This window comes from Cupressus sempervirens, chromosome 11 (genome assembly GCF_028749045.1).
Source record: "Cupressus sempervirens isolate cs-2001-9-10 chromosome 11, ASM2874904v1, whole genome shotgun sequence".
Lineage (NCBI taxonomy): Eukaryota > Viridiplantae > Streptophyta > Pinopsida > Cupressales > Cupressaceae > Cupressus > Cupressus sempervirens.
This window is the reverse complement of record NC_143128.1, coordinates 347694689-347707113: the sequence shown is the minus strand read 5'-3', so window position 1 is coordinate 347707113 and position 12425 is coordinate 347694689.

Genomic DNA, 12425 nt, shown 5'->3' with positions numbered 1-12425 from the left:
AATATCTTCTTCAAATCTTCTGTAGTGAGGGGATTGATGTTCTGAGTTGAAATATCAGAAACATCCTTTATAGTTACTATTTTAGTAGTCTCAATTGTGTCATGTGGAGGACTGACACTTGGAAATTGTGCGTCATGCACACTTTGTTCTTCTTTCTGCTCAGGCTCAGCTATTTCCTTGTCATCTTCTTTCATTTATGTTCCTCCTCTAATAGTATTATCTTTGTCATTATCTTCCTCATCATCATCCTTGACCTCAAAAGGTTTAGGTTCTCCTTTCTTTACTTTGGTTAATCCATAAATGAGTTTACATATCTATGTTGACTTCTTGACAACATCCTCAATATTATTTTGTAAAATGTTAAAGGCTTTGTATTTAGGTGTGAACCTAACTACATACTTCTTTATAGCCTTAGAAATTTGTTCCTTTGTTAATTTAGGTATCACTTGGGCAAGTGTGGTCTCCCTAATTTTTCTTTGCAAATTTAGAAAATAATGCCATTTTTGCTCAACCATGTTATATAGACTCTTAGGTATAGAGTTGGAAAATTCTAGTGCTGTTGTCTTGAATTTTTCCATCATGGCATATAGGGCCTCTTCCACTTGGTTTTTCTCCTCTTTACCCAATTTATCAAAATCAACATGACTAAATCCTAATAGGTCTACACTATTTCTAACATTTTCACATAAATTTTCAAGATCTAAAAGAGGGTTATGACTCACCACCTTAAATTGGCTATTTTCATCTAACCCTATTTTCTCATCATCAGAGTCTAGTTGTGCAACATACTTCATTCTTGGTCTCTTTAGCTCTTGACCACCTTGTTCTATTCACTTTTTCTTTTCCTTGGCCTTTTTTGTAGTAGCCAATGTGTTGCCTCTTATTGTAGGTGCAATGGGCTTTGGATGACTTTATTTGCCAATTTTCTTAGTCCTTGCTAAAGGTTGTGCCTTGGCCTTCCTCTTCTTTTTCTCGGTAGGAGTAGGTGCTTCCTCAACTTCTTCTCCCTTAGCACCTTCAGTCTCCTAGTCTTCTTTATCTTCTCTCATGACCCGTGTCAATGCTAGAGGATCTTGTGCTTAAGTTCCTTCTTCCTCTTCCTCTTCATCTTCTTCCTCCTTAGCACCCTCTCCGAATGTGGCTTTTAGTTTCTTAACTATCATTTTCTTTTTCTTCATGGTAGAGGCAATCTTAAATTCCATGGAAATTTTGGATTTTACCATCTCATAGTTTTCGAATACCTTTTCACTTTGTTCTACCTCTTTTGATAGTAAGGTTGTGATGGTTGCAGAGGCTTCATCTACATTTATTTCATAGCCTAAGGGTCTTAACCATCTTACCCTTGGTGTGGCAGCTTGTACAAATGTATAATCAGAATCCATATGAAATCATACATCATTATAGTGTTTCTCAACTAAAGATACTAGTATTCTTAGTCTCTCCTTCATTGACTCTTTGAAATCTTCAAAGTAACTAGTCATTGAGGATTCAAAACTCTCTCCTACCTTCTCAATGTACTCACCAATCTGTACTGCAACTCATTTGTTGGTCTTCCATCCCACAGTATCAAATGAGGGGAATGTGTTTTGTACATAAAGGAATATACAAATTAGTATAGAACTAAATTTACATTGTGCACTCTTAGTTTTCCTGATTGTTCCAAGGTTTTCCATTAGTTGTTGCAATTGTAATTCTGCTAGATCATATGTATGCTCTTTCTTGACAATCTTCTATCCAACATCCATAGCTATAGAAGGTACACTATTCAATCTATTAGATTGATAGAACTTGTGTGATATAACCCTTACAACAAAATTTATTAGAGGATCAGTGCTTGTGTCTATTTTCATGCCTCTCTTATTCTAGACAACTCTAGTATTCTTCTCAATCACTTCCTTAGAATCACTTCTTAGTGTCATAGGTTGATCTAGGGTTGGATAGCTAGTAACCCTATGGATTATTCTCTTAGTAATTTTAATAGGTCTGCTCTCCAACCATAAGGAACCATCATAATTTAGCTAAGCACTATTCTGATCCATTCTGCCTTAAACACATTTGGAAAATCTAGGGCTCGTGTTAATCCCTTTCTCTCAATGATTTTGAACTCTTCTTTCAAAGCATCATTGTCACAAACTTTTTTGTATGCTTCCCTAATTCATATACTCCCAATGCTTCCTATCTTATAGTTGTAGCATTTTCTCACATCTTGCACCATTATTACATTTAGTGGAATCATCAACAATGCACCAAAAGGGTCTTGCTTGTAAGAAATGTTAAGAATAAATTTGAAACAATTTCTTAACTTCATTACTTACTAATTGAACATTTAAAACTTCCATCCCTTCAACATTCTTTGAACTAGATGCCATTGGGTGAAACTAGGGTTTATGAAAATTAAAATTGTGTAGCTCAACTCTTGATAAATACCTTGTGAAATTTGATGAATGATCATGAGATCACTACTAGAATCTTTTGCAACTTCTTGGAACAGATTTCTAGATCACTTTCTACTCTACTCACTCTTTCTCAAATTTGAAATGATGAAAAATGAGCTAAAATTGATCAAATTCCCTTTGAAAACCTTGCAATTAATGTTATGTGCTTACACAACTATAAGATCATCAATAATAAATTTTAGGCTCACTTGACATTCATTTACATTTCCATCACTCGATAACCACTATGAGCTCAACATCAACTAGCTAGACTACTAGCTCAACATCTTCTAGCATTCCACTCAACACACATAGGAAATATTTCATGCTTGGAAATAACATGAAAAACTCAAAGATTTATCTTTAATTCCTATCAACATCTTGCATCTTTGTTCATGCTACTGTAATCTTTTCAATACTATTTCCTTTGGAACTGATCTATGATATAGCCTTTAAATATTAGTCCCACATACCTCTTGATTGCCTAGATCACCTAACCCACTGGGTGAAGTGATCCCTTCTCCATTTGATGTGCTACAATCAACTTTCTTTTTCCATGTCTTATTCATCTCATCTCTGATGTGTTCAACATCTTCCTTGCCTTTGCCTTTATCAAATTCACAACTTGGTGCCTTTGACCTAGTTGGACAATATCTACTGATGTGACTAGTCTTCAAACAATTGAAATATGTGGTTTGACTCCACCACATTTGGTAATTACCTTTGAAGTGTGTCCAATTAAAATTCTTATGAACATGTCCATATTCTTGACAATAATTATAGTTATATCATGTATTATAATCCCCGTTATAAGAGTTTCCATTGTTCCTTACCTTTATTTTCTTTTTTGATGACCACATAGGTTTGGATTTGCATTCAAAAGTTCTATGTCCATACTTCTAAAAATTATAGCAATATCCTTCAAATCTTTGTGTATGCATGGTCTTGGATCTGCATTCATGTGCACAATGGCCTTGCTTGTTGCATTTATGGTAGTATACCATGTTCTTGGGCTTGACATTCTAATTTAAAGTATTTCTCCTACATGCATTAGCAATATGTCATCTCTTACCACAATTATAACAAGTGGCTTTGGAGTTCTTACCTTTTTTGATCCTTTCTTCTACATTTTTGCGTTACTCTGCTTCTTTAATTCTTGTATATCCTATTGTGCATTCATTTTGCACGAGGTCAATGGTAGGAATCCATTGTGCAATTCCTCTCTTGAAAAGAAAATCTTTTTAAGGATCCACTCCAAGGTTCGGTATTTGTCTTGTGACATATGAAAATTTTCTCAGTAGAAGATGAATGTGAATGTTCATAAGGAGGCCTTTGCTAGTACTAAAATACTCTTTTATCTCAAAATCAAAGTAAATCTCTTTGCTATCTCAAAATATCACACCAAAAGATAACAATATTTTTTTATTTTCTATTTTTCAATGAATGCAACTCTAACAATGTAGCTACTATGAGGTCCTATTCTAATAGGGGGTTAGCAAAGAAAATAACAAAACTAAGAGCAAATAATATGAAATTGAAATAACTTGAAATTGAAATCCTAAATGGACACAAGCTATAGAAAACAACACGTTGCAAGTTAAACTTTTGAAGAAATTGGTAGAAAACCAATGAAAATAGGAGCATCGCTTCCTTAAATCCACTAATGCAATCGTCAATGGAAAATTTTAGTAATCGAATGATGTTTCACTCTTCATCAAATCGCAAGGCCATGGAAAGTGCACTCATGCGAGACAAAGAGTTATGCAGGCACAATTTGTGATCTCTCCTGAAGCTAGATATGTCACTGAAATTTGTAAATCTATAGCAAACACCAGAACTAAAAGAATCACACAACCAGAAACAACATAATAAACCTTTGACTCAATCACAATCTTATGAATAAAATCCACAAAAATATGACACATTCAGGCAAGAATGACTACACTCCAAATGTGAGCACCAAAAGCATAATTTTATTGCGTAATAATGGCAGCCCTTGTTACATTTTACAATGAGGTATTTATAAGAAATCATCTCCTAAATTTGTGTTGAGAGTAAGAGATATCTTTCATGCAATAAAATTCTTTTAAAAATTAAAATAAACTAAATATTTATAGACTATCAACTAATCTGGTGCTTAGAGGGACTCCATCCATATTTACTCATTATTTGGATGCATGAGCCCTTTACATGTCAAAAAAATGAAAGCATGACAGAGAAAGTAGGAGGAAGCCATCAGTCAAAGTGGAAGTGTATGGAGGCACCAAAAATAGAAGCTAGCCCTTCACTAGGCATGTGTTGGAGTTAACTTGCCATCAAAACGCACTTCTAATGCATGGAAAGTGCTATTTTTGGAAATAGTAGTCAATAGTTAGTGCACCTCTGAATGACCTACTGAGTTACATGAAAATGCAGAGCTGCGAACCTGCAGACCTCGACTGGGTCAAAAACTCAAAATTTTGCTAAGTGTCAAAATTGAAATTTAGGCATCTGGGTTTTTTTCATCTTCATCCTAAAGCTATGTTTGGATGTTTACCCTTGAATTTCTCTATCATCACAGTAATCTTAGCCACATCTGTAAGATCTAAAGCCTCATACTTATCATTGACCTTCTTTCTATAGTTGTCCACCTTGATCCAAGTCTCTGCAAAATCTCTGAGTTTGGTGTCCAACTCTAACAGTGCTTCCTCTATCCTAAAGGCTTGTCTAATGTCTTCATCATAGGATGCTTCCTCTAAAGTCTTCTTGAAATTCTCCACTACTACCTCAATTGGAAATATCCTCTCTTATTCTTCATCTTCAAAAATTTCCAAGCATGCATCACCGTACAAATTTTTTGTCCTTGAGCCTATGTATCTCATCATGCAATGTTTCCATCAATTTATTCCCATCTACAATCTTCTCTATTCAATCATCTATCATGTCTAACTCTTCTCCAATATATACATCAGTTAGAATGTGGTACCTTTTCCCTTTTATGGCTTGTAGAGTTTGCAAATCTTTGCTCCATGCTTGTACCTCATCCATGATATTGAAGTCATGCCTGAAAATTGCCATGATCTTATCAACATTCTCTTGCATAGTATCTAGCAACTTCAAACTTCCTATTATTATAGTAACACCTTTATCCTCAAGGCTGTCTCACCAATCTTGACAAGATTTCAAAAATGGATTGAGCCGTATACCTTCCTTTTCTCTAAGAATGGTATTAAGAGTCTCCTCAGGGTGCTCAAGATTAAGAGGACCAACAAATTTGGCTAAATATCCCTTTAGGATATCTACTTTCCTTTGAAGAGTTTTGATTTCAATCTTATCTTGTTCCATGTACCTGAGAACCTCTTTGACTCCCATAGTCATCATCTATCAGGATGCATCTCATATAGGCTTTCCTAACATAATATCCTTCACTTCATAGTCCTCAAGACTAATAGCTTCTACATCTATACCTTTAGGAGGTTGAGCCACCTGTACAAATAAGTCCTAGTTCTATAAGGTAGTGACGAATGAAAATGGCATTGCATCATGTAATGGAGACTCAGGCTTGTTCAAGATCTTTGCAATATTATAAATGTCATCCTTTGAAGCATGGAACTGATGCTGGACACTTCTCAATATTTATTTCTAAAACCATCTTGGGATGTGTCTCTCTACAACCTTGGCTCTTGATGATGAAGGTATGTGTTCAACTACCTCCTTCCCTTTATCACTCTTACTTAGAGTCTCCTACTATGAGGACTCTTCTTTAGTATTCTCGGTCTCTGTAGATCCTATAGTTTGATCCTCAACTTCCTGAGAAGATTGTTGCACATATTCTAAAATCTGTGCCTCTTTTGATGGCTCATCAGTAACCCTTGGTTTTGGTTTCTCTTGTAATGATGGTTCCTTTTGAACATGTTCCTCTACTGAACTTGGAGGTGGGGGAGTTACTGAACCCTTATCTACCACTGTGACCTATGGTGGAAATGGAGGAGTGAGATGAGGACCTTGTGTCTCTGGTGGCATCTACGTCTAGTCTTGCTATTGGAGTTCCCTATAGGGGTGTCTCTAATCTTATCCCAACAAACTCCATACCAATGGGCATAAAATCAAAATCCATCATGGAGAAGTCATTTTCATCTTGCTCCTTTTTCTCATTCACCCATCACTACACTTTGTCCTCCAAAGAAGAGAGCTGTAATGGTTCTACTTGGGTGGGTGGTTGGGTACTTGTGGCACTCTTTCTTCTTTCCAACTTTTTGGCTTTTTCTCACTGAGTTCTACTTTTTAGGGGCACTTGTTCTTCCTCCTCGTCTAATTCTATTCCTTCCTCATTTGTTTCTTCCACCAGAATGGTTTCAAGAACTGATGGATTAGGCACTAATCTTTTATTGACTCTTTGTCTTTTGTTCATCCTAACCTTGATCCTCTTTTGTCTCTTTAGAACCGTAGGAGAAGTAGACTCTTCTTGCATAAGAGGAATAGAGGTCTCTAGAATTTCTCCCTCTTTAGGTTGGCTTGGCAAAACAAGAGCCAACTAAGATTCATCCTAGATTTGAGAGGCTCCAATACCTTGGGATTCTTGTGAGCTCTGTTCATGCTACCAAGAAGACACATGTTCTATAACCTATTCTATCTAAATCCTCTAAGGAGAGGTTCTCTTCCTCTTTCCCTTCCTTTTAGGAGGGTGATAATATCCCACTAGGTGATCAAGTTGGTAGACTGTCTCTAGCCTAATAGGAGATTAGAGCGCAAAGATAGGAACTGTGACAAACATGTGCATGAAAGATTATAGTATCAGGAATTGGATCAAGTGGAAAGGGTTTCTTAATCTAACTCTTTGTCATTCGAATGACATGTCTAGCTCAATTATTAATATCATCTCCTTCCTCTCGATCAACTTCTACATTCCGAATGGGTCTCTCACCAAATTTATCTATATTGAATAGGGGATCCAGAAGTTCCTTGGAGTCCTGTAGCATTATCTCATCAAGGATGGTCAAATGGAGAGCCTTTTCTGCTAGATACAAAGTCATCCTATAATAGTCTCTGATGCAGACATTGTAGTCATTTGTGGCATTCATCCAATGATCTTCAATGGCATCCTCATGATAGATATCTTTCTTGGCTAGGTTTTTCACTTTGCTCACATTGTCAAAATACAGTCAAGGAGAGTTGTACTCTTCAAGGGGATAGTTCTCCCGTTCCCACTCAAATGTCAAAATATCCTATTTTCTCTTCACTTGATATGCTCCTATGATGAAAGGCCAATCCCAACAAGGTCTCCATTGTTTTTGGATCCTCTCATAAGCTGACTCAATCTAACATGATATTTCCATTAGGACCAACTTATCACTTGGGTACCTCAGGATTTTCTTCAAATTGATAGATGCACCACCTACCCGAATATATGTAAATGTCCTAAAATAGATGAAATATGCTCCGAGAGCTATGATCTATGCCTTGGCTTCCTCAAACAATATATTCCCATAGTCCCCTTCTATGAATCAAATGATCACAAAGATGAAAGCATCATTTACAATTCTGTACTCTTTGCTCTATGGTGAGAGCTTCTTCTTGACCAACTGAGGATAGACTATGTATGGCCAAGCATTAGGGTCCTGCAACTGCCTTTCTTGTATAACTCAAGATAGTTTGTTGCCCTTTTTGTAAGTAGCTACACTACATAAGAAGTCATATAGAACTTGTTCTTGTCCTTTACCATCCTTACTGCTCACACAAGTTTTCACTAAGTTTGGTAGCCCAATCCAGTGGTATCTTTGCAAGCCTAATGGTCTCAATGACATTGACCATGAATAGAGTGACATGACTTGCTATAGGTAAGCCCATGACTCTACTTAGGAGAATAATAGAGTTTCTGATGTCATCTTTCATATATCCCCGAGTCATATCCACTTTGCTGATTGCCTTTCTCCAAGGTGGCTTCTCAATGAAGTACAAGGAATGTATGATGTTGATGGCTTCTTGGTGATGATCTTTATACCATATTTCAACTACTTCGTAGGAGAGTTGGATGAAGTGATTGGCTCTGGGAAGATGGAAGACCCTCTCAATGTTGTTAGGATGTAGATCTAAGAGCACTTCTTCAGTGATGCTCTTAACTACCCTTTCATCAGGAATGAAGTGTCAAGACAAGGTCATGACCAATTCAACTGATTGTACTGATACAATATGTGACGTTGCATTCACTAATCTAGATCAAATCAATGCAGACACCAAGGTTAACCTTTGTGTCAGATTGTTGAAAACTCTCAAGAATTCTCCTGTCATGAGCCCAAATTTAAGGATATATGAATATTTGAATTACATCTTATACAATGATAATAATTAAGAATAATAATGAATAGATAATAATAAATATTATAATTCAATTATGAAACCAAAGAAGATTATAATATATTCACATTTGAATATATATGATATTAATAACTAATGATAATTATAATAAATTGATTAATAAATTAATCAATATAATATTAAGGATATAAGAATTAATATAAATACAGTATTATATATATATATATATATATATATATATATAATAATGGTGACAACATTATTATGTTATATAAATAGCTTATATTATCCATAATCCTAAGGATACACTACAAATGAAGAAATTTAATAATTAATAAATGTTATAATATATATTAATATATATTGTTAAATATATGTTAATTAATAGCTATTAAACCTTAACCATAACAACTAGTTAATTATTATTTGAAGGGATGCAACCATTCATGACTATTCACTAGTAATAATATATATAAATAGAAGAACAAATGATAGAGAAAGATATATGAGATATGAATTATGATGAAGGCTTAGGGTAATAAAGAAACAAATCAGATGAAAATATAATGGAAACTATACAAATTGGAGAAGCTTTGTAAATGTCCTAAACAGGACATTGCAAATGGTATCAGAGCTATGATCTTGCCATCCTGTGTGGAAGAAATTTACAGTGAGATCAGCAATATCAATGAATTTAGAAATATAATACTATTGTTGGGAATATCCAAAACAAATTTTAATGTAGAAAATTTGAGCAAATTAGATGAACAGGTCATAGATACTGTTTGAACAAAATGTTTCAATATGCAACAACAGCCAAGAACATACAAATCTTTGATGTATCTGGTTGCAAAGAATTTCAAATGATTGCAATAGTAGACAATAGCAATAGACGCCTTTCCATAGGACTGTAGACTTGACATCATATTAGCCTGGGCTAGTAGGCAGCTTCAACAATTTCACCCCTTCACATCTTATTCAAGAAAAGAGACTAGAATCTTCAGTGGAAAAAGAATTCTACCCAAATTTCCATGATGCAAGTTATGCTACTAATTGGAAGAAGATAGCAAGCTGATAGAATTCAGTGATATGAGATGCCTCTGATGGAAAATATGCAACCGTGTTATAGAGTCCTACCAAATCTCTCTACCAAAAATTAATAATCGTAGGAAACCCTCGAGAGCAAAAACCCTAAGTCTCTCAAGAGAAATGTATATTTCTTTGCAAAAAATCATGTTTACTGCAGTGACTCAAAACTTTAGACAAGGCTGGATGAAAATATATGATAGTTTCAATGACTAATAGTCAATGCATAATTGAGTTATGTAATATGACTATACTTATCATACAGAAGGAAAATGATTCCTATAGTTGTAGATTGATCAAGATAAAGATATTCAGCGCATGGATAGGATGGAGCATATGCTGCGGATTCTCTTTTATGTGTCACTGGAGCAATATACTCTTCACTGCTCTTGCTATTATAAAGTGATGCTCATGGATGGTTGATGATGGAAATATTGTTGCTTCTATTGTGGTTGAAGCAGATATGTATTTTAATGTGAATCTCACAGTTTGGTATTGTAGAGACTTTGCCAATTTGGGATTAATGGCAGAATACAGAGGATCTCTCTGCAATGTCCAAACGAATTCTGATGAGAGAATAGAAAGACAAATCAATGCTGATATATTTATGATTTCCAAGACAAATCAAGACAAGCTAGTTGGTCACAAAAGAATGGCACCATATATGAAGTTTAAGATAGGTTCACACAGAGAAAACAGTAAGAAAAAGAAAAAAACAATAATTAATTATGTGCAAATATATAAGGAAGATGGATATTAAAGCCAAAGTCCTCCAAGACATGAGATTTTTTAAGAGCCTACTTGGAAAATAATATAGGTAAATACACTATGGAATTCGGGTCACAAAAAGGTAAGTATATTCTTATTTTTATTATTTACGTTATTGATAATAATAATTTTTAAAAAAAAAAATTAACATAAATACCAAAAAGGGAATTTGGTCATACATATCATATATTTTATAAAGAAGCATGAGGTGTACTAATATTATTATTGTATGGTAAATAAAGTAGTTAAATATATTGTTAAATATATTTAATAGGGAATATGATGTGGAATGGTGCATATTTGATGTTAGTATTGATCACATTATGCATATAGAATATTGGTTTCAATGGTGATAGAATATTGGTGTATATATATATATTTTTGTGATCATATTAATGATTTTTATATTTCTTGATTCACAAATGATAATTATGTTGGGTATGATTGGAAGAAAAAATATTTCTTATACATAAAATTAAATTTTGAAGGTCTATGACAAATAAATTTGGAATTATAAAGAAATGTCTCACAAGGGAACATCAATAACATTTAGTCAATGAACAGAGAGGGAAGCCAAGGGAGCTTTGAGGAAGTTCAACCATAGTTAAAAATATGAAATTATAATTTTTTTAATGTAATCATAAAGGTTTAAAATTGATTATTTGAGAAATGATTTAGGGATTTCAAGTAGCTTTCCTATGGAGTCTACAATCAAGGAAGGTCTATAAGACACCTTATTGTAGTACTAGTTAAGGGAAAGACTATATAGAAACCCTACCATATTTAACTTTCCTATGGGGTTTGCAATTAAGGGAGGTCTGTTAAGACACCTTATTGTAGTATCAATCAAGGGAAAGACCATATTTAACTTTCCTATGGGGTCTGCAATTAAGGGAGGTTTGTTAAGACACCTTATTGTAGCATCAGTTAAGGGAAAGACCATATTTAACTTTCCTATGGGGTCTGCAATTAAGGGAGGTCTGTTAAGACACCTTATTGTAGTATCAGTTAAGGGAAAGGCCATATTTAACTTTACTATGGGGTCTGTAATTAAGGGAGGTCTGTTAAGACACCTTATTGTAGCATCAGTTAAGGGAAAGACCATATTTAGCTTTCCTATGGGGTTTGCAATTAAGGGAGGTCTGTTAAGACACCTTATTGTAGTATCAGTTAAGGAAAATGCCATATTTAACTTTCCTATGGAATCTGCAATTAAGGAAGGTCTATTAAAGACACCTTATTATAGTACTAGTTAAGGGAAAGGCTATAAGGGCATCTATCCTTCCTATGGAGTCTACAATTAGGGAAGAGCTACTTGATACCCTATTGTAGTACTAGTTAAGGGGAAGATAGTAAGGGAATCCTACCACTTTCCTATGGAGTCTGCAATCAGGGGAGAACACCCTATTGTAGTACTAGTCAAGGGGAAGATATTAAGGGCACCCTATCAACTTTCCTATGGAGTTTCCAATCAAGGGATAGTGTTTAGGGCACCCTATTGTAGTGCTAGTTAAGGGAATGATAGTAATGACTTCTTTTCACAAGAACCTTTCTAGCCAAACAAGCAATCCACTAAGTAGACCACCTCGTGTGGATGCCTAACACCTACCACCGAGGCCAAGGGGGCCAAAGTTCTACTCTTGGTCTTAGCATGGAATTGGCTTGGATTAACTTAATATCATTCAAATTTCTTTGAAGTTTATATATATGTATGCACTGATGCTTATTTTGTGGTTGTAGGGTTTATAAGCCTAACGAAGAAGTATAGTCATTGTGCATTTTAGGATCTAATCAAGGTTATGTATGATGTGTCTACATCATGTCTACTTCGTGTCTTCATGC